At 35.5% G+C, this 22,422-nt stretch overlaps 2 long non-coding RNA genes across 2 annotated transcripts; both read left to right on the top strand.

Annotated features, from left to right (window-relative positions):
- The first annotated feature begins 1,389 nt into the window (after positions 1 to 1,389).
- On the top strand, positions 1,390 to 8,770 carry LOC140143088 (uncharacterized). Its single transcript, XR_011857614.1, has 3 exons — positions 1,390 to 1,476; positions 4,948 to 5,104; positions 7,380 to 8,770. It is a non-coding gene; the product is annotated as an uncharacterized lncRNA (long non-coding RNA).
- Positions 8,771 to 14,785: 6,015 nt separating this feature from the next.
- On the top strand, positions 14,786 to 20,692 carry LOC140141927 (uncharacterized). The gene is made up of 3 exons (XR_011857484.1): positions 14,786 to 14,835; positions 16,452 to 16,600; positions 19,119 to 20,692. It is a non-coding gene; the product is annotated as an uncharacterized lncRNA (long non-coding RNA).
- Positions 20,693 to 22,422: the final 1,730 nt, after the last annotated feature.

Here is a 22,422-nt window from a genome sequence, read left to right as displayed (position 1 = left end):
TGTTTTTCTTCTTCATGTTCAGAAATAATTACCCCAGATCGAGTACATGTAGTATGTCTGTGATGTTTATTTAGTATTATTTAGGCAAAAAAATAGATTTGTCTCAGGCCCCACGCGCATAGCTTTTTGAATGATAAAAGCATCGTAGTTTTACGATAATTTCGGACAGAATGTCAAAAATAAATACTCCAAGAACTGAATCACATCGTTCGCTCTGATCCCGTGGGGCACATCAAAATTTTTTGGTGGGTATGCTCTTAATTTTGAGGTAGTGGGTCTTTAGGAGCTGACGGCGTACCGGTAGAAGGGGATCTTTTGGAGCTATAAAGTAAGGGTGTTTGGGTGATAGGTGGAATGGAAAAGTAAGGGGTCTTTGGGTGACACGAGCATGTGTTTGAAAAAAAATATGGGGTCTTTGGGTGACAGCGATGCTGAAATAGGGGTCTAGTAATGCCCCCCCCCTCCCAGGATATTTACCAGGATACGTTCAAAATTTATCAAGTAACTCGATGAGAAAACAAACAAATCATTGAACACCTTTCGTAATATCTTTGATATATAAACAGCGTGGCCTTATAGGCCTACTTTAATATTTCACCAAAGAAAATAAACCATGACCATGAAAGACCACGATGATGTATTTGTTTGTTTTGTTTTTATTTTTGATATAAGACTTTAAATAATGGCCATGATTGAGAGTATGACCTCTCAGATGACGTGTGTTTATTTTCTAACTTGAATCTTATTCGTGCCTTCTATATGAATATTGTCAGATTTTACATTAAATGAATGCACCTCAACAATATTAGTTGTTTGATAACATGCATTATCATGATTAGCCTATATCCCGTAAAATAACATATTTCTGAACAGATGGAAAACATCTGTTTTTAGGGTCTTTGGACCTTTTTTGAGCGTATGCATCATGTATACTTATTTAGGGACCGTTCACAAACACTTGTAAGGGGGGCCTGATGCAAAAGGGGGGTCCTGAAAATTTTTGACCCTCCTAAGGGGGGGGCCCTGAAAAAAAGACCACAAATATTCCTGGAAAAAATTGAGTTTATATGCTTTTCTATGGGCTTGACCCATAATTTTCATGTCAAAAAGGGGGGCCCTGACATTTTCGAGGTCTGTAAAGGGGGGGGGCCGAACAGTTTTTGCGATAAAAATTTTTTGCATCAGGCCCCCCCTTACAAGTTTTGTGAACGGTCCCTTATGCATGTTTATTCGCATTTGGCAGAAGAAACAAATCGTATAACTTGACAAAAGATCCGTTGGCATATTCTCAGGATGTGGTTACTCTGCACCTCGATGAAATTACGCCAATGAACTTGAACATTAAGGACATCTCCATGTTTCCGGATCTGAGAAATGTATAAAAGCTGTTAATGGTTGTGATAAGCTCATTCATTTCAAATCACTTAAGCCACTCAAGCATTTCAAGACAGATTTTGGTTTTGCAAACATCATTCGGTAAGTCGTACCTTTTACTTTTTAGTTTGGTTTGTTTTGTTTTGTTTTGATTTTTTACATACATGTATATGAATAGGCTATGCCTATAATATTAGGCCTTTTATGTAATATGCAGTTTATTTGAATTCTAGTCTGGGTCTAAAATGGCAGCCATCTTGGATAATATCATATAGTTGATCCAACTTCAAAGGTTTCGTTATTAACATACCGTAAACGTTCGCCTAATGGCGCTTTTGGATTCTTAGAAATGTGAGAGCGCCATCCTTGTAAAATCTCAACAGCATTAAGGATACGTGTATGTTAAATTGAGCAACCTGGACATAATGCCTCAGAAAAAAATATCGTAACATGACCCAACACTTTAGGTCAATAGGTTAGTTGCTAGAGCAGCAAATGTTTCGGGGTTTCTTCAGGTATTCTTTCTCAACGTGCCATTGGACTTAATTTGTAAATCATACGTTATACCTAACTCATTTTGGTAAATCTTTTTATAACATTGTAATTTCTTCATATTTTTTAATATTCTTCAGTTCAAAATTACACCCTTCTATTGTCTGACCCGTTAGCTCAGTCGGTAGAGGGTGCGCCTTGAATGGTGAATGGAACTTGTTCGAATCTTGATTTCTGCCCCCACTTTTATGTGATGAAGGGTCAAGAAATGTTTTTGGATTTTGTCCCCATTTTACGAACAAATATTGTGATTTTTTTTAAATTTAATTTTAATGTTCTTATTTTGTTTTAGATAAATAGGCACTGCGAACAAACGGTAACAAAAACCGCTGACAAAATTTGCTCCACCTATCTATCAATGCGTGATATATTCCACTACATTTAACAGTTAAATGACCTTTGAAAAATAGAACGGCCTCAATGTTTCAAATTGTGTAACTACATTACTTTATTCATTTATGCATTATAAATAATCAGCTATTTTTTTCTTTTCTTAAAAGTATCGAACCCAAGTAGATCAGACCATTGATCATATAACTATCAGACCACGAAGTAGTTACGTAACTCCGTGATGGTATCGGAACCAAGCACTGTTTGTATGGTGATCATTACGATCACGCTATTTTGGTATGCCTTTTTTTGTGTACTGATTGTTTCGATCGTGGTTCATTACTTAAGCGCGTGATCCCGTTGACATAGTAACATTACGTAACTTCGATACCGGGCTTTGATACTGAATAGTTGTTGAGTGCACATAATATGGAAAGCCATTGGGGTATTATGTGCCTTCCAAAGCGCCTTATAACATGTTCTCATTGTGTTCTGGAATCCTAGCCAGTATTCAATGATAGCTATAGAGGCCTTGCGTTTATCGATTGGCTCCAAACAAAGGATTTGAACCGGTTTCTTCCCCGTAATCATGGCGCAGTGCAGTCCATTCAATCAAATGTTGTCATCAACCTATTTGATCGTAGTGCATTTTGTTATGTGTGTGAGACGAACTGTCGCGGTAGATGCAATCATGCTTTTGTTGAATGCATTTGAGTAGTCCACCATATTTACGGGATGATACGTCATATGCACAGCCTCTATTCAGTTGGTCGTTGTATGAATTTGTTCGTTCACTCATTCAAATTTTATTTATATCATTTGAAGACTGAGCCTATTATGATACATCCTCCGTGGAACAGTTTCAAACAAATATAGCTAGGGATTATTGGGGCAGAGGTTATCTTTTGAATCCTCTTAGAGGGCTATCATGTTTTTTACAAAAGTCTGCGTCAATAAAATTGCGCACCCCCTATTTCGGCAACAAAAATCTTATGATCCCAAACCCCAAAATTGTATTGAAATGAAATCAGTCTTTTTGAATAAAATAACACACTTTCTGAGGTCATCGTGTGACTCTCTACATTTTGGTCATAAAACATTTTATGACCCCCTCCTATTATTCTTTCCAAGACTTTATGACCCCCGTATATTTGGGACCCCCCCCCCCTTTCGAATAAATTGATTTACCTCTTATGACCACTGATGCATAGGCAAGGACACTCGGGCGAATTCAGCATCGAAGTGGTTACGTAATTCTCTTGGTTACCGGATCACGCTACTTTGGTATGCCTTCGAGTGCCATATACTTTATGTGGTGATCATTTCGATCGTGGTTCATTACTCTAGCGCGTGATCCCGTTGACATAGTAACATTACGTAACTTCGATACTGAATTGAAAGACTTGTCGCACGCGACAGTTTGTCTCACACACATAACAAATGCCTATACAATCAAATAGGTTCATTACAACATTTGATTGAATGGATTGAGTTACTCTAAAATGAAATGATAAAAACAAAGAATCATGAAAAAAGACACATAGGCCTACAAGATAAAATAATAAAATTATATAAACAATGTTAAAGATAAAATTTAATTTTCTCAAATCAGAAAAAAACCACACTGACAGACATCATAATCTGTCAGAAATTACTGCATGAGATTCGAACCATCAATCTTCTCTTTATCCTCGCACTATAGTCTAATGCTCTGCTCACTGGGCCACAACGTATCAGGTGAATGATTACCGCAATATCATGAACAAGTTTGTTCGATCTTGTTCATAATTGTATGTGTCGATAGGTTTCACCCTTTAACTACACGTACCCTTAATGATCAGTGATAATAGTCGGCTTTTACAGGGATGGCGCTCTCTCATTTCCATGAACTCCATAGCGCCATTAGGCGAACGTTTACGGTATAGGCCTAACTTCAGATATATTCACAAATTTGCCATTTTGATAGCAGCAATATCCTACATTAAGCACATTTGTTAGATAATTCTCGATCTCTGAAACTTTCGTTGGAATCGGTTCATTAATTTTAAGAGAAATTTCAACATTTATCAATCATGTCATGATGAGTGTTAAATGGCAGATTTGGAAACAAATGGCACTAGTGTTACATCATGGACTTTGTTTACTCAACACCAATGGACCAAATCCGATAAAAATTTCAGAATAATAATAATTATCATTCTCAATCTCAAGTTTTCTGATGACAACATAACCCCACCCAGCAAACACAAACCGTTTTTAAAACGTTTTAAACAGGTTAATATATGTTGGGCCTTTGGTTTTGGTAAAAACGTTTTAATAACATAAAATGTCGGGTTATATAAAGGTCATGAAAACGTTCTAAAATGTTCTGTATGAAAAATATTTTTTAATGTTTTCAAAATGTTATTAAAAATATTTTCTGCAAACATTTTTTGCCAAATATTTTGTCAACACTTAACGATATGTTAGAATGTTTGCAGTAAGTTATCAAAAAAAAATGTTTTTTAATGTTATAAAAACGTTTTATAATCATGATAACCCTTTATTTATATAACCCGACATTAACCTTTTGTGAATGATGTCGAAAACATTTTGTGTTTGCTGGGCACTCCATCTCTAATTCTGCTCTGAAATGTGTACTCTTCAAATATTTTATCACCATTTTAATGAAACATTATTCGTATCTTTCAGGTCCCTGCGATTAAAACCAGCTCCCTTTGTGACTCTCAATAATTCGAAAAGATGAATTCTTACCTAGTTTTGTGTCTCTGTCTCATCGCTGTATACATTTCAGTCAGCGAGTCAGCCAATGTTGCCTCGGCCAAAAAAAAATGAAGAGAATTTAGTGGTGAGTACAATACTCTCTTAATTAATATAAATTTCCCGATTGAATGTTCAATCAAAATAATATTTTGGTAACTGTATATTCAGTCGGGTGATTTGAATTTTCAAACTTTTTTTTTTCAATCAATAGGAGCGATTAAAGTTAGATGCAAATCTTTTTCAGTAGAAAGGATCGATTATAATTGTTTTTCAATCTTTTGCCGTCCCGAATTAGTGACAAATCATTTCCGATTGAAAATATTCACTCTAAAAAAGTTTGAAACCTCATTCCAAACATATGTAACACATGGCATTTCGCAGTACATTAAGGGTAACAAATGATTAGATGTAAAATCAGTCTGCAAAAAGAGACAAACCAAAAACATTTCAATCTATTTTTCAATCTATTTAGATTGATTTCTGTCATTAATCGTTAAAAGATTGAAACATTTCAATCGGCCCATTTAAGGGATCTGGAATGAGCGTTTCGACAGTATTTTTTGTGGGACATGAGAGCACCTCAGACGTATCGAATTGCATTCTGAATACGAAGCATGTCTTTCTGATATCAAATAATTTTAATTTTTTGAAATTCACGATATAATACAAATTTTATGACAAATTATTAAAATTTGATATTTTTCAATTTTTGATATATAATAGTCCTCGAAGTAAATTTTTATAAATCTAATGATATATTCTCAAAGTGTATGTAGCTGGGAGGAAAAGCCGACGATCAATTGAAAATTTTGATATGGATTTTTTTTTCCCAAAAAGACCTAATTTTTTTTGCTGTTTTGGGGAAAAAATCCATATCTTCAATACGAAAGGTCAAAATTTTCAATTGATCGTCGGCTTTCCACCCCACCTACATACACTTTAAGTATAAATCATCAGATTTATAAAGTTTACTTCGAGTACTGTTAAATATCAAAAATATCAATTTTTAATGATTTGCCATAAAATGTGTATTACATTGCGAATTTAAAAAAATCACAATTATTTGATATCAGAAGGATATTCTTCGTATTCAGACTGCAATTCGATATGTCTGATGTGCTCTGATGTCCCACAATAAATACTGTCCAAACGTTCATACCCCTTCCTTTAAGAGCGTGTAGCACATACAAACTTCTTATAGGGGTAACTTTGTCAGATTTATACAGCGCTGAACTTGTAAAAGTGACCTGCAACGAATAACGTGAATAACTATTATCGCGCCGATTGGTTTTAAATTGGCCGATTGAAATATGTCAATCTTTTAACGATTGCTGATAGGAATCAATCTAAATAGATTGAAAAATAGATTGAAATGTTTTTTGTTTTCACTCTAACTCTCTTAGTATACTGATTTCACTATCTAATCAAGTGTTACTCCTAATGTACTGCCAAATGACATGTGTTGCATAATTATATTTGGGTATCTGTAAATAACATTTTGACGAATTTTAGCTCTTATTGTACTCATTTTGAGATGTTCGAGTCATTTATTCCGACCCATTTTCATCCTTTTTGATCCGTTCCTATCCTATTTCCATCCATTTTCATCTTTTTTTCATCCATTTCCGCCCGTTTCCATAGGTTTCGATACGTTACCAAATTTACAGGCACCCTTATGATACAATTATGTTTTGAATGAGATTTCAAACTGTTTTAGAGTGAACATTTTCAATCTTTTTTTCAACTGGAAAGGACTTGTCCCTAATTTGGGACGGCAAAAGATTGAAAAACAATGAAAATCAATCCTTTCTACTGAAAATTCAATCGAAAAAGATTTGCCCCTAACATTAATCACTAAAAGATTGTAATAGATTGAGAATCACTCCTTTTGATTGAAAACTTCAAATCACCCGATTGAATATACAGTCGAAAACTACTTCTCCCTGTAATTCGGGACGGCGAGATTGAAAATTCAATCTTTTTGATTGAATATTCAATCGGGCAATTTAAGAGAGATTGTGTCACATTTCTATCTGGAATCAAGAAAAAAATTACCTAGAAGAGATTCTAATATTATTGTAATTTTGACTTTGTGGTACTGATGTGCGAAGTGACCGATACCTACACATCATTCCTATAATTGGCACGTATGCTCTTCTTGCCCTCGCTTTTGTTGTTTTACATTACGCGATATCGATGCTAACCCCATCAACGGCAGGTAAGTGCCGATTATAGAAATGATCTATACGTCATTTGTAGTAACATTCCTCATTCCTGTGATCTTTGGGGATTTTTTCTTACTTTTCAATCTAAGCTGTCGTTTGATCATTTCCTTTTATTTGTTTCTTTCATATTTTCAGCAAAACTTAGCCGGCCACTCAATTCAGAAGCGTGCAGCAAACGGTGGCGCGGTAGCACGGGTTGCCGATCGTTCTTGCAGTTGCAACTGTGCAGAAGGATGTAGCTGTACAGGTAGATCATCGTGCAACTGTAACTGCCCATCGGGATGCAGCTGTAGTTAATTCCGTCTCCAGTGCTTCCGCATCACTATCTACCGCCCAGCAATGCTCGGCTCTCATCTAACGGCTCCTTTATTAGGCAAAAAAAAAAAGTTTGTCTCAAAGCTCACGAGAAATTTAAAACCAAATGCGAAATGCCATTTCTTTCTTTTTATTCCCGACTTTTTTCATGGTATTTTGAGAAAAAAAGTCTGATTTTCGCCGATTTTTTATGGAAAAAACTATAAAAAAAAGCTTTGAGACAAACCTTTTTTGTTTTGCCTTATAAACACATCGCAAAAATCAACTACCCCCTTTTAACATCGTATTTCCGAACTGAAATAGCAAGTAGATCCCCAATAATTATGTTCTGCATATTTTGATATATTATTTATTTCAAGAGCTCCTTGAATGTTGTCCACGTGAACGAAAACGATGCAAATTCCAAAGTTGTTGAAATGTTGCTGTTGTTGCTAGGCTCTGGTTGTTGCTAAGTACTCATAATTATATGGTTGTCTCATCTGGAATCAAAAAGTATTATAGAGACTTTCATCTTCAATATAAAATAGCTCAATGTATGAGGCAGGAAGCCAAAATCGCAAAAGAAATATATTCATTTCTCATCCTTATAATAAGCCACATCGGCATTAGAAGTTTGCAATGCATTGTGGGACAGTTTTTGCATTTGTAGGACACTTTGTCCTTTGACCTATCGCGAAAATTTTGTATGTAAAAGTATTATTATATAATGATGTTGTGAGTATAAGCCAAATCGGCATTAGAAGTTTGCAATGCATTGTGGGACAGTTTTTGCATTTTTAGGACACTTTGTCCTTTGACCTTTCACAAAAATTGTTTTTTGTACATACAAAATATAATCAAAAAACTTTTACTTGAATAAAAACAAATCCGAAAAATATATTTATTATATAAATTAATTATTTAAATATTTTTAATTGTAACATTATTAGAATAATAAAAAAATAAATAATAATTAGAGTAATATTCCCGAAATGTCAGAGGTCAAAGTGTCCTAAAAGTGCTCTCAAAAACCGGAAGTCACAATGGCGATTGGGCTTATTGACAACCCAACAAACACAAAATGTTATAAAAAAGTTATAAAGGTGTTTTGGGTTTGGTCACGTTTTATATGCCTAAACACTACAACAACATTTCATAAATATTGTTAGCAAATCTTTTGCAAAATATTTTGTCAAAAGTTAAATAATATTATGTTAGTATGTTTGCAGCAAGTTTTCAAAAAAATGTTTTGAATTTTATTAAAACGTTTATACCATAACCCGAAATTTCAACCTTGTCGGGATATCCTAGAAGCCTTTTGCAGGTAGACTTGTAATGCCTACTATATAGTCCATGGCCGTAACGATGTTTGCTAAACGATGTGCACATCTTCGTGACGTCAAATGACGTCATCTCAGGTCTACCCGCAAAGGCTTTTGGGATTAATCAAAAAGGTTTATTTGGTTTGCAAGTACAGATCACTTAAGGGCTGGGGTATGAACGTTTGGGCAGTATTTATTGTGGGACATTAGAGCACATCAGACATATCGAATTGCATTCTGAATACGAAGAATGTCCTTCTGATATCAAATAATTTTGATTTTTGAAATTCGCAATTTAATACACATTTTATGGCAAATCATTAAAATTGATATTTTGATATTTAACAGTACTCGAAGTAAACGTTATAAATCTGATGATTTATACTTAAAGTGTATGTAGGTGGGATGAAAAGCCGACTATCAATTGAAAATTTTGACCTTTCGTATTGAATATATGGATTTTTTCCAAAAACACACACATAAGAAAGGTCTTTTGGGAAAAAAAATCATATCTTCAATATGAAAGGTCAAAATTTTCAATTGACCGTCGGCTTTTCCTCCCAGCTACATACACTTTAAGAATATATCATTAGATTTATATAATTTACTTCGAGGACTGTTATATATCAAAAATTTGAAAAATATCAAATTTTTATAATTTGTCGTAAAATTTGTATTATAGGCCTATTGTGATTTTCAAAAATGAAAATTATTTGATATCAGAAAGACATGCTTCGTATTCAGAATGCAATTCGATAGGTCTGAGGTGCTCTCATGTCCCACAAAAAATACTGTCGAAACGCAATAAACGCTCATTTTAGATCCCTTAAGGCAGAGCATATATATCCACATACGTGTGCGGTCTCCACATACGTGTGCCCTAATTGACAGTCAGTGACAAAATTCACTTACCATCCAGAATTTGAATCTGGAAGCTTCAGATCACCACCAGACCGATACCTTATACAAATTAAGCTAATGAGTCAGATGGGGAAAAGTAGTAAGCATATATATATTATTGTGTCCCTTTAAGAATCAAGATGTCAGTTGTACTTTTTTGTCATGGTATAGGGCAAAATCAGCAATAGGGTAAATTGGGGTAAATGGAACGCTTAAGCAATAAATCACATTCTGTGGTCAGGAGGGTATCCATATATGATTTTTGTTTGTTTCAATAAGTAGATAATATGTTTTTACAACTTGTTTTAACAGATAAACTCCCATTTTATGGCTTTGTTTCTTGTATCGGTCCAAATACATGCATGGTCATGGTGTTCCAGTTACCCCAACAAATTGGGGTAAATGGAACAGTGGGTTGGGTAATTGGAACAAGGGGCATTACTTGCAAGGAACCTACATTCATAGCTATATTTACATTGAAAAGACATCAGAATATTTTATTTAACATATGTTTTGTGACTAAACAAAAGATTAACAAAAATCATTTTGTTTTCATGGTTTTTTATAAACATGGTAAAATACCACGTAAAAAAACACTTTCTCTCGGTACATAACAGAAAAAAATGTTTTTCAGATTTTTAAAAAATCAATAGGAGGCCTAATCTACCATGAATTAGTTATTTGTAGTATATAATTTCATAATAATTAAACCAATTAGTAAAAAAATATTAACATGTTATATATATTTGAAGTCAGTCAACCGTGTTCCATTTACCCCAAGTGGATCTGTTGTGGGGTAAATGGAACACCAAACTAATTAATTAGCTAATTAGCATATTAATTTGCATAATTTCATCATTAAAATCTGCTATTTTATTGTTTAAAACATTTATGTTATTGTAGAAAACAAACATATTGCCAATATTGTAAGACAACTCTCAGCACAACATTCAAATATTTAGGAATCAATACCCTTAAATTAGTAATGTTCACTGAACCGTAGCACCACTTCAGGGTCAGTGACAACATTTGAGATTTTCTTCTACTCAAATACCGAGTAAACCCACGCTTGGGGTATGAAACGAAAGCAGAACGTATAGCGTTGGGGTAAATGGAACAGTCGGTATGGTGTTGCCAAATTTTTTTCTTGATTGAGGGAATTGTATTCTCAGCGTTCCATTTACCCCACCGTTCCATATTGTTTTATATAATTCTGTATCTTGATTTCAATATAAATAATAAATAAATGATTCATGGTAAAATTGGAGTGTTGTACAATTTTATTTGTGATTTTGCGTTTTCTCAAAGTCTAGGCCTAGGCCTAAGCCAGCCTGAACGAGAGGATATATAATTTCTGGTTAATAAAATATTTGTTTCTTTTCTATAATATCATATGTAACCTTATGAAACGTTTTGGTTTAATATTATCTTCGGTAGATAGCATACATTAATTATTATATCACTCATACATAAATTCTAGACAGTTCATTGGTTGATTACCATTTGCCATTTTTACCATCACCCTCTCCGTGTGATAGTCTTTATTATATCACTCATACATAAATTCTAGACAGTTCATTGGTTGATTACCATTTATCATTTTTACTATCACCCTCCCCGTGTGATAGTCTTTACCATCATGTGCTCTGCCGTAGTGCGCCTGCGCCAAGCCGTGCGCTGACTCTTGGACTCGCCGATTTAGTTATGGGGTGGACCCCAAAATGTGAAGTATATCACGGCAAAACATGGTTTTATGTTGATGACAAAATAGTATTTTAGTAATAGAATTTATGCATGAGTGATATAAAACAAATATTAACTGTCTTAAATTCGTGTATTTCCGGCTCGTGGAATGGAACAATCCATCTTTCACCGAGTGATTATATTTCGACCATCACACTCATAGACAGTTAATATTTGTATACTATCTTCCGTAGATAGCATTGCATTAATCGCTATCTTCTGTAGACAGTATTATTAATTGCTATCTTCGGTAAATAGCATTACATTAATTGCTATCTTCGGTAGATAGCATTGCATTAATTGCTATTCGGTAGATAGCATTCGGTAGATAGCATCGGATTAATTGTTATCTTCGGTAGATAGCATTGCATTAATTGCTATCTTCGGTAGATAGCATCACATGAATTGCTATCGTCGGTAGATAGCATCGGATTAATTGTTATCTTCGGTAGATAGCATTGCATTAATTACTATCTTCGGTAGATAGCATCGCATTGATTGTTATCTTCGGTAGATAGCATTGCATTAATTGCTATCTTCGGTAGATAGCATCACATGAATTGCTATCTTCGGTAGATAGCATCGGATTAATTGTTATCTTCGGTAGATAGCATTGCATTAATTGCTATCTTCGGTAGATAGCATCGGATTAATTGTTATCTTCGGTAGATAGCATTGCATTAATTGCTATCTTCGGTAGATAGCATCGCATTGATTGCTATCTTCGGTAGATAGCATCGGATTGATTGTTATCTTAGGTATATAGCATCGAATTAATTGTTATCTTCGGTAGATAGCATCGCATTAATTGCTATCTTCGGTAGATAGCATCGCATTGATTGCTATCTTCGGTAGATAGCATCGGATTGATTGTTATCTTAGGTATATAGCATCGAATTAATTGTTATCTTCGGTAGATAGCATCGCATTAATTGCTATCTTCAGTAGATAGCATCGCATTAATTGCTATCTTCGGTAGATAGCATCGCATTAATTGCTATCTTCAGTAGATAGCATCGCATTAATTGCTATCTTTGGTAGATAGTATTGCATTAAGTGCTATCTTCGGTAGATAGCATCACATGAATTGCTATCTTAGGTAGATAGCTTCGAATTAATTGTCATCTTCGGTAGATGACACTGCATTGATTGCAATCTTCGGTAAATAGTATTGCATTAAGTGCTATCTTCGGTAGATAGCATCACATTAATTGCTATCGTCGGTAAATAGCATTATACATTAATTGCTTTTTTTTTCGGTAGAGAGCATTGCATTGGTTGCTATCTGCAGTAGACAGTGTCACATTAGTGACTATCTTCGGTAAATAGCATTATATTAATTAATAGCATTGTATTAATCTCTATCGCTTCGCATTAATTGCTATCTTCAGGAGAATCGCATATTATTATGTTCGGTAGATAGCATCGCATTGATTACTATCTTCGGAATAGTATCGGTATAATCGCTATCTTCGGTAGATAATAACAGATTTCTCTTCAAAATGGGCAGATACACCGATGTGGCCTCTCTACTGATCGTTCGGTGGGTCTTCAGTGAGGCCAATGCGCCCAATTGGGCCCGTTTGGGCAAAAGTGCCCTTAAAAGCACCCAATTTGGGCAATATGGGTGCTTGGGCGTCTTTATTTTTATTTAATTATTTTTTGTGAAAAATTGGTATGCTGATAGGTTGCAAAAACAGAAAAATTAGCATCCGAAAGTCTGCGTGGCACAGCCCGAACAACATATTTCGAAGACCCTCACCCCCCCGGTTCCCAAGAACACTACGAAAAACATAAAACATAATATGCGTATGTCTTTGAGGGGTACTACACCCTGGCCAATTTTGTGCCTATTTTTGCATTTTTCTCAAAAATTATAGCGCATTGGTGACAAGTAAGATATGTATATTATAGGGGCAAGGACTACAACTACTGCACTGGAAATTCAGCAACTCAAGGCAAGTAGTTATTGATTTATTGATCAAATATTGGTTTTCCCTCATTTTTGACTGTAACTTAACTCCACAACTGTTGTCTGTGCTGAAATAAAATTCCCAGTGCAGTAGTTGTAGTCCTTGCCCCTATAATATACTTATCTTACTTAATTTTTGAGAAAAATGCAAAAACAGGCACACAATTGGGCAGGGGTGTAGTACCCCCTTAACAAAAGTATACCTTTCCTAAATGGGACCAAAAAAAACCATAGAGGGAAGTATTTTTCAACTTTGGCGCCTCTTTTACGCTTTGAAACTTTTTTTTTTTGGTAGTTAACAATACAAAACAAAAGGATCATTGTTTTCCTTAGTTTAGACAATTTATTTTATTCCAGAGGTGACTTGAATTTGTATTTAGTTTCTAAATTTAAATCTTATTATTCAGGTGTACTTGTTGGATATGTTTGTTTGATATAATCTGATCAACTCCGACAGACCATTATTATGTTTTGACGAATTCAAGTGTGTGGAAATATTGGATCCAAATCATAATAGAGGTTATCCACTTTACTCATGCGTGACTTCTAACAAAAGGCGCTGGTTCCAGTAGTATTGCTCATTCAAACCAATTCAATGCATGACCTCGGAGTTACCTGTATAATACTTTGGCGGGCTATTTTGAAACAGTGATGGTTGCACATGCAGGTACTTCTTTTGAAAGTCCTAAACAAGGTATAGCAGTCGCTGATAGGATATGCAGCTTATAGAACACAGATAACCTCTCTAATGACAAAATTGGATGCTTTACGCCCAATATTTATTGGTCTCGCTATGAGTTTTAAAATATTGGACTCGACTACGACTCGTCCAATATTCTCAAATTTCATTATTGTCGCCTTTAGTCTGATTGGATCAGATGGCGTATTAAATTGTATCTCATATTAATATTCTAACGATAAATGACATTGAATCTACTTTAACAGTATTATTTATTTGCACATATACATTTTGTTATGACATTTCCCCGGAACAGTTTTCTGAAAATATATCTGCTTTGAGGGTCTATGAACCTTTTTTGAGGGTACAGTGTACACAATATTCAGTATACATGGTACATCCGCATCGTGCTTAACACTTTTTCGCATGTTTTGGCAGAATAAATCACAAACATCCATGACAACAAGCTACAAATATCCGTGACCTTAGGCACTCAGAATGTGGTCGGTATATCATCTCAGTGAAATTACATCCATGAACTTGAACAATAAGGACATTAGCTGACATTCCTGATCATCTCCAGATATGTATAAAAGTTATGAACTCATTAATTTCAAGTCATTTCAACTGAAGCCACTCAAGCACTTCAATACAGATTTTTGGTTCTCCAAACATTATTCGGTAAGTATTTTTTTCTTTGTTTCCAGTGTTGCTTTATAGATAATTTGGCATTACTTTAGTGCCGCCGACAGGGGGGGGGGGTTAAAGGTATGCGTTACTCCCGGGTATGATAAGAATTCCCCAAACACACCAAAAACTTTTATATCGGCAACATAAACGCGTTGTTGATAACACTTAATAAACACCTCATCGCGTTGTAGTGTTTATCAATAAGTTAATCCAATTATTGTTTTGATAATGTAGCTCTGTCGTACTTGGTCCGATTTTACCTGAATCTTTCCACAATAATCGCCAATCAAGCCCAACACATGCCACGTAATAATGATCGAGTCATAAGTTATTTTTGGGGTGACAAGGGTAAAAATTTGAATTTTTACATAGGGCCCTATCCGTATAAACGCGTTTAAGTGTTTAAAGAGTGTTAACGTTTGTTTTTGCAGTGTGTGTTTCCATAAGCATAGGCCTACTGCCCAAACATTTTATATATTTATTGTGATTGCGAAACCGAACGGATTTAAAAATGAGGTATTTTCGTAAAATCCTGATATTTTATTAACAAAACCGGCCAATTTTCAGAAGGGGTGGGGACAAAATTGACCTTTTCGGTAAATCCCATAACCCTTTGCGAGTACACCTGAGAACTCGTCATTTGACGTCACGCCGACTTGCAATGCGCAGTAACGATGTTCGATAAACGATGTGCGCATCGGCGCGGAGTAGCGTGACGCAGAATGACGAGTTCTCAGGTGTACTCGCAAAGGCTTATGGGATTTACCGAAAAGGTCAATTGGGGAAGTGTGTTTATAGGAAAGCTGTTTACTGTGCAAGAGAATAAAGTATTCGTAATCGGTACTGAGTTTATTCCAGCACTAAAAGGACAAAATTGTCCAGTGATCATTACTTCGGCCCAATTTAACCAGGATACCTTAGCGCGCGAAGATTTTCAGTTTCATACTTTTGATGTCCGGGGTTCAAACCCCGCCGAGTTCTGATTTGTTTCTGCTCTCTCAATTGGCATGGGTGACCGCTATAGTTGTATAAATAAAGTGGCGGGGTGTCCAATACAGAAGCGAAAACGGACAGTTGTTTATCCATACGCAGGGGGTGTCTGAGAAGTTTTGAAATTTGCAAAATGAAGGTCCTAAAATCGTTCTTTAGCTCTCCTGTATATGAAACCTTAAATGGTTCTACAAAGCACAAAAAACTGTTCTGGAAAAGTTGGAAAGAACCGCTTTAGACTAAAAGTATAATATTAAAATTTAAAAAAATCTTGAAAAGGGTTCTAGTATTAAGAACCATTTTGGGGTTCTTTCAATTTTCAAGAACCCTTTTCTCTTGAGGGTTCTACATACAGGACAGCCATGAACCCTTTTTGTCTAACTAAGAACAAGGAATAACAACCCCCCCCCCCTTGTCAGGCAATATCTGTGTTTCAGGGTTTTCTCACTATTTGCATCCTTGCAGGGTGATTTTTTTTAGTGGACTGATATGAGTGTCATCTCTGTTTATGACCAATTTTTGGTGTTTTTTCTTCACAAAATTATAACATTACACCTTACTTTTTATCATCGTTACTTCACTAATGTGATTTTTAAGATATTTTTTCTATCTTTCAGGTATTAAAACCAGCTCAATTCGTGACTCTCAGTAATTTAAAAAGATGAATTCTTACCTAGTTTTGTGTCTCTGTCTCATCGCTGTATACATTTCAGTCAGCGAGTCAGCCAATGTTCCCTCTGCCGTTAAAAATGAAAAGAGCTTGGCGGTAAGTACCCTTAACTGAAAAGATCAACAAAGTGACGAATCCAACGAGCCAAGTCATGTTCAGGATTTGGTCGGCCATTATTGGGTCCACGCAGCACCTAACTGGTGTTATGACTGCCCTATTGGGTGGATGATTAAAGACGCTTAAAATTCGATGTTAGATTCTTTTGTGTTGTAAACTGTCATCATTCTTTTGTCTACGTGTAACACGGGTGATAGAATGCAGTTTAAAATACCCTCCAAGGCCGCATCATTTCACATTTTAGGTGAGATGGAGCCGACGGGGACCCAGCTATGGCTGCCATTGAGGTGTAGGAATGCGTGAAATTGGATTCGTCTATAGCTGGTTTTTCGGGGAGGGGTGGGCAAGTCTATATTGAGTGGCGGGATCCAGCTTGGTTATCAGAACTTCACACCTGTATTTTATAATACAATATTGTATGATTTTGAACTTATCATTGTCCTTTGTAAAGATATGCGAAATTTAACAGCAGCTCTACAACTCCATTTCGTCAATAGCCAACCTCCCCGTATCGTAGCTACGCAACTGCGTCAGCTTGCGTTTAATATATTTAACGTAATAACGTCATTCTCAAAATGTGAGAAAGACAACGTGTAGCAAGATTTTGTTTGCTTAGACTTGTGCCAAGTCTTACAATTTTGTGACTACAATTGTAAGAAAACATGTAAGATTGCATGTGTTTGGAACATTTTCCCTCAAATTGCAAAAATATTAAAATTTGACTTTTATTGCCAGTTAGGACTAACTAAAAGATTTGGCAAAACATGATAATATTTTTCAATCCCAAAAAATTAGTGCTGTATTTTTCTGGAATGGGGAGTAGTACATCGCTCAATAATTTCCACCGATAATTTAATTGGTCCGACTTTTTCTTCTTACGGATATGCGGAATGGTATGGGGGAAGGATATCCTTCGCTCTTTTCATGTTTTTGTACAGTGAGGAACCGGGTGAGGAATATAAATTCCTGCGATCTACGATTTTTTTTCTCACTTTTCAACTAGAATTTCCAATTATTCGTTATGAATACGGCAGACGGCCGAATCCGGATTCGGCTTTTGGTAAATTCATTTTACACATGCATTACATTTGAATTCGAGAACAAGGGATCGATGCTATACCTATAGAGGGCAGCATATCGATTTTTAACGGTTGCCGTCGGTGACCGTACTGTGATGCACCGTCAACTAACCCTGTATGCCGCCCTCTTTGATTACTTATTATGCTGTTATCATCTGGTCTCCGTTAAAAAATTGATATGCTGCCCTCTATCATGTACATCATTGATCCCTTGTTCTGTAATTCAAATGTAATGCATTCGTAAAATAAATTTACCAAAAGACGAATCCGGATTCGGCCGTCTGCCGTATTCATAACGATATCTTATCATAGAAAAAGGTTGAAACGTATTGTCCTATGGACGCAATAAGTAAACCAAACACGACTATTGCCGGAGCTGGATCTTTACCATCCGAATCTTTTATTTCCTTTCTTTTACACATTTGATCAAGTGTCAACTGTGTTCTTCATACTTAATTTAATATCACCTCAGACAGCATCATCTGAGATTCTTACATGTCCTGTAGACATTAATTCAAATGTATCAGACAGCTATATAACATCTGGTACCTGTCCTATAAAACAGCATAATTTGACTAGGACCTAACAATTACTCATTTAAGCAATGGATATCCAATTCAATAATTATTGCATCATACAGCTACATCAATTACTCATATCCGAATTGGGACAACCCAATTCAATATCCAAACAGCTTAATTTGGAACGGACATTTAAATATAAAACAATTACTCATTTTTCGGAATTAGGACAACCCATTTCCAAACAGCCTAATTTGGAACGGGCATTTAACTATCAAGTTAACCTTTTGTCATGAAGTGGGACGACCCAAATCAATTTCCAAACAGCCTAATTTGGAATGGACATTAAATATTAAGTATCAGAAAATATTCCCAATGACTTGCCCAAATGCAGCAATTTAGCCTATCTCCATTTTGATTAATATATTGGACAAAATGGTAAAAACAAAGGAAACAATGCCATTTAGTATCATATTTTTCATAAAGGGAGTGGTGGGTGGGTTTTAACAATTTTCCTGACTTCTTCGGATGGTATCAAAACAGCTTATGAATTTTCCCGGCAATAATTTCTAAGAGAACAGCCACGCCCCCAGAACTGCTGCCTGTGATTGGCTATTGGCACACGACTCGCCACAGGGCATGAATGCTGGCACAACACGCATGGCTCCGCCTTTTATTGATCTGCAGGACCGTGAAACCCTTTTTCAACAAAACTCAGGGTTTATTACGCCAATGACAATTTTGGTTTTGATTGAAGTTTGCTCAATCAAAATCTACATTAAAAGCAAGTTCAGTTTGTTAAATCGACAATTTCACGTTGTCGTTCAAAAGTCAAAATAAAGCTGATAATTTGATTTTAACGTAAGTTCATTTTATCTGTTTCTTTTATATCCTTAGCAAACATGGGCCGACCATTCTATAGAGAAGCGTGCAGCCTCTGGGTCATCCTGTAGTTGTAGCTGTTCAGCATGCAGCTGCTCATGTCCAGGTTCTTGCAGATGTACCTGTCCTAATTGTAGCTGTGGCTGCTCACAGAGGATCCTTTAAGTACTACCCAACACCCCACTGGGTCAACTATAATAGCTAGAAGTGCATGTTAAATTTGAATTTGGACAGTTATGTTTGCAATAAAAACTCGGTCAATATGCTGGTCGATTTCACATTTTATGTTATCTACAGAAAGTGTGAATTATCATTTATACACACATCACTTTTGCTCTGAAAAAGTAATAATGACATACATCAAGCACATAATTCAATTAGCCTTTTCACAATATGGCGTACACAATAGGAGGGCAGTCTTCGATCTGGGTAAAACCCGGCAAATTCAAAAGACTTCACATATTTCGTGCAGCGCCATCCTATTGTGCATGCCCGCCATATCTCGAAAAGGCTAATGGAATTTGAAGTTGAAACTCTGGTGATAACACTTTTACAGTGCATGATGGGAAGTAAATCATCCTCTGAGTTGCTCCTCCTCCATCTCCAGCGCATCCTCGTCGCTATCGTCCACCCAGTGATTCTTCCAGCTCTCCTCTCCTGGTTTCTTCATTACGTGACTCCTGGCTTTTGAATCCTATTTTAGCCATAGGCGTCTGACCTTGTCTTCTAAATCGGCTTCCGACTTACGCTTTCTAACTTTTAAGTCTTCAATGGATTGCATATGTGACCGTCCAGGTCGAAACGCTCGTAAAGTCGGCTCCTGGTCAAATTTGTTTTTTTCCGTGTTTAGAAAATATATATCATAAGCTTTACAATGATATGTCATTTGACTTCAATCGATATCCAGAAGCGGAGTTATAACTAAACTTTGCTCCTTCAGTAAAAGGGTACATTATTTTGGCACTACATTATTTCTTTTTTTCCACATTGCTGGTATTTTAATATGGTCATAATTGGCGGTCACTTCAAATTATCCCCAACTGAACAAGGTTCAGGAATGTCCTGTCATTGTTAATTGTTGGTTAACCCACCACTTGAACAGGATTTAGCGAAAGCAAACAAAGACTTAAACTTTTTACTAATGCTATACATAAGTATAAGCTTATTATCCTCTTCAACAATAGGATTAAAGATTGGTGTTTGACTGGACTAAAATGAGAAACATGTCGGACAAATATTAGGGACATATGAATACAACCTCTATACATATTTTGCACTGTAACTCGAAATACAATTTGCCGACTTTACGAGCGTTTTGAGATGGATGGTCACATATTATAACATCATGAACATGTACCAGCGATGTTTAAAGCATTACAGTCGCAGTGTTATATACAAAGTGGCTATATATACAATTATTTAAATAATTATGTTAGATACTAACAATTTCATCCAAAATAAGATTTCTAGTTTTCTAGTTTTTCTCTTCGAGAAGGAAAAGAGCAGTTAATTAAGCACAGTTTCTGGTAACTTCATTATCTTTTTTTTTTCAACAGAGTGTTACGCTATGAAATGCAGTGCCTCCTCATTCCCGCAAATTTGGCTATTCCATTTAAAATCCACACTACCCCTGTGGAAAGATTAAGCTAAAGTCTGCCACAGAGAAAGTATCAATTTTGAATAGAATATACAGTGGGCAACTTGCATTTGAAATACTTAATCCAATTGTCATGATTGTGGAAGATATAGGTAAAGCCATAATACAGGGGGAGTACGGGTTTCAAAATGATTAACTCTGACAATATTACAATTGAAAAACATACTGTGGATTTCAATTGGAATCGCCCATTGACGGTGTCTCGCGTTTCGTTTTCTATCGTTATTTTGGAAGTCATCGTTAAATGTTGTATTTCACAAGTAGCAATAATTATAACGAAGGTATGTTCCCAGCAAACATGAAACGTTTTTAAAACGTTTAAACATGTTATATTTTTGGATTTTGGTTTCGGTAAAAACGTTTTAATAACATTAAATGTCGGGTTATATAAAGGTCACGAAAACGTTGTTAAAACGTTTTGCATGAAAACACATTACAACAATAGTTTTAAAATGTTATCAAAATGTTATTGTAAAATATTTTTTGCAAACATTTTCTGCCAAATATTTTGCAGTCTTATATCTTTGATATACTCTTTATATAACCCGACATTTAAACGTTTTTTTCTGGCAACCTTTTCTATCAACCTTTTGCGAATAATGTCGAAAACGTTTTGTGTTAGTAATATCAGTGACATGTGCCGGTTTTTAGAAGTGGTGGTGGGTGTATTGATTCCCTGACTGCTCAAATATTACTGGTAACCCCATAATTTTCCCACGAGTAGGAGCTAATAGGTGCATTTCCTTCGAACGATTGGCAAAGGGGGGACCGTGACCCTATAATAGCAATCTTAAATACTTATAGACATAATCAACAAATTTGATAATAATTAAAGGAAGTCTCTGGCAATCACAACATTATACCTTATATGTAAGAAAAATAATTATCAAGCACGAATCACGTGGTTTTATTTAAAACAAACTCATAGTGACCATAAAAACGAATAAAAACGTCTCTCAACACGCGATATTCAAAATTCCCGGGTGCTGAAATTGTCTAGTGTAATGACGTTCCAGTACACAATGATGAAGGCTAACGACAATTGAACACAAATAACTATTACGTCATTTGCACTTAGACAATTTCGGAGCGGGAATTTTGAATATCGTGTGGTGAGAGACGGCTGTTTTTATTCGTTTTTATGATCAATATGAGTTTGTTTTAAATAAAACCATGTGTTTCGTGCTTCATAATTATTTGTCTGATATATAAGGCATAATGTTGATTGCCGGAGACTCCCTTTAAAGAGAACGAATAACCAAGAAGCTCAATCAAATACACTGGTGATACACCAGCTAGTATCCTAATTGCCAAGATGATAAAATATTATATTAAACTTACTCAGAAAGTGTTTTTCGATGTTTCTGTTTTATTTATTTTATGCCCTTGAATTTCCTCTTGAATGAAGCACGAAGCATACTTTATAGAAGGTATAATAATGATATAAAAGTATGGTGTAACTGGTCTGACCATTAAAGTAGCGATCTCCAAAAAGTCTCCAAAAATCGCCACATTAGTTACCTAGACTTTTTTGAAATAGATACCGGCAGATGATTAACAGATTTTTGTAATATATCGCGTTGTGATAAAAAGTTGAATTTTGTAACAAGGAAATGCTTTTCTTACCCCAAACTCCCCACGTATTGACTCAATGTCCGTTGC

Source organism: Amphiura filiformis, chromosome 20 (assembly GCF_039555335.1).
Source record: "Amphiura filiformis chromosome 20, Afil_fr2py, whole genome shotgun sequence".
NCBI classification, from domain to species: domain Eukaryota; kingdom Metazoa; phylum Echinodermata; class Ophiuroidea; order Amphilepidida; family Amphiuridae; genus Amphiura; species Amphiura filiformis.
The sequence above is the reverse complement of the archived record's forward strand: the minus strand, read 5'-3'. Positions and strand labels throughout refer to the sequence as shown.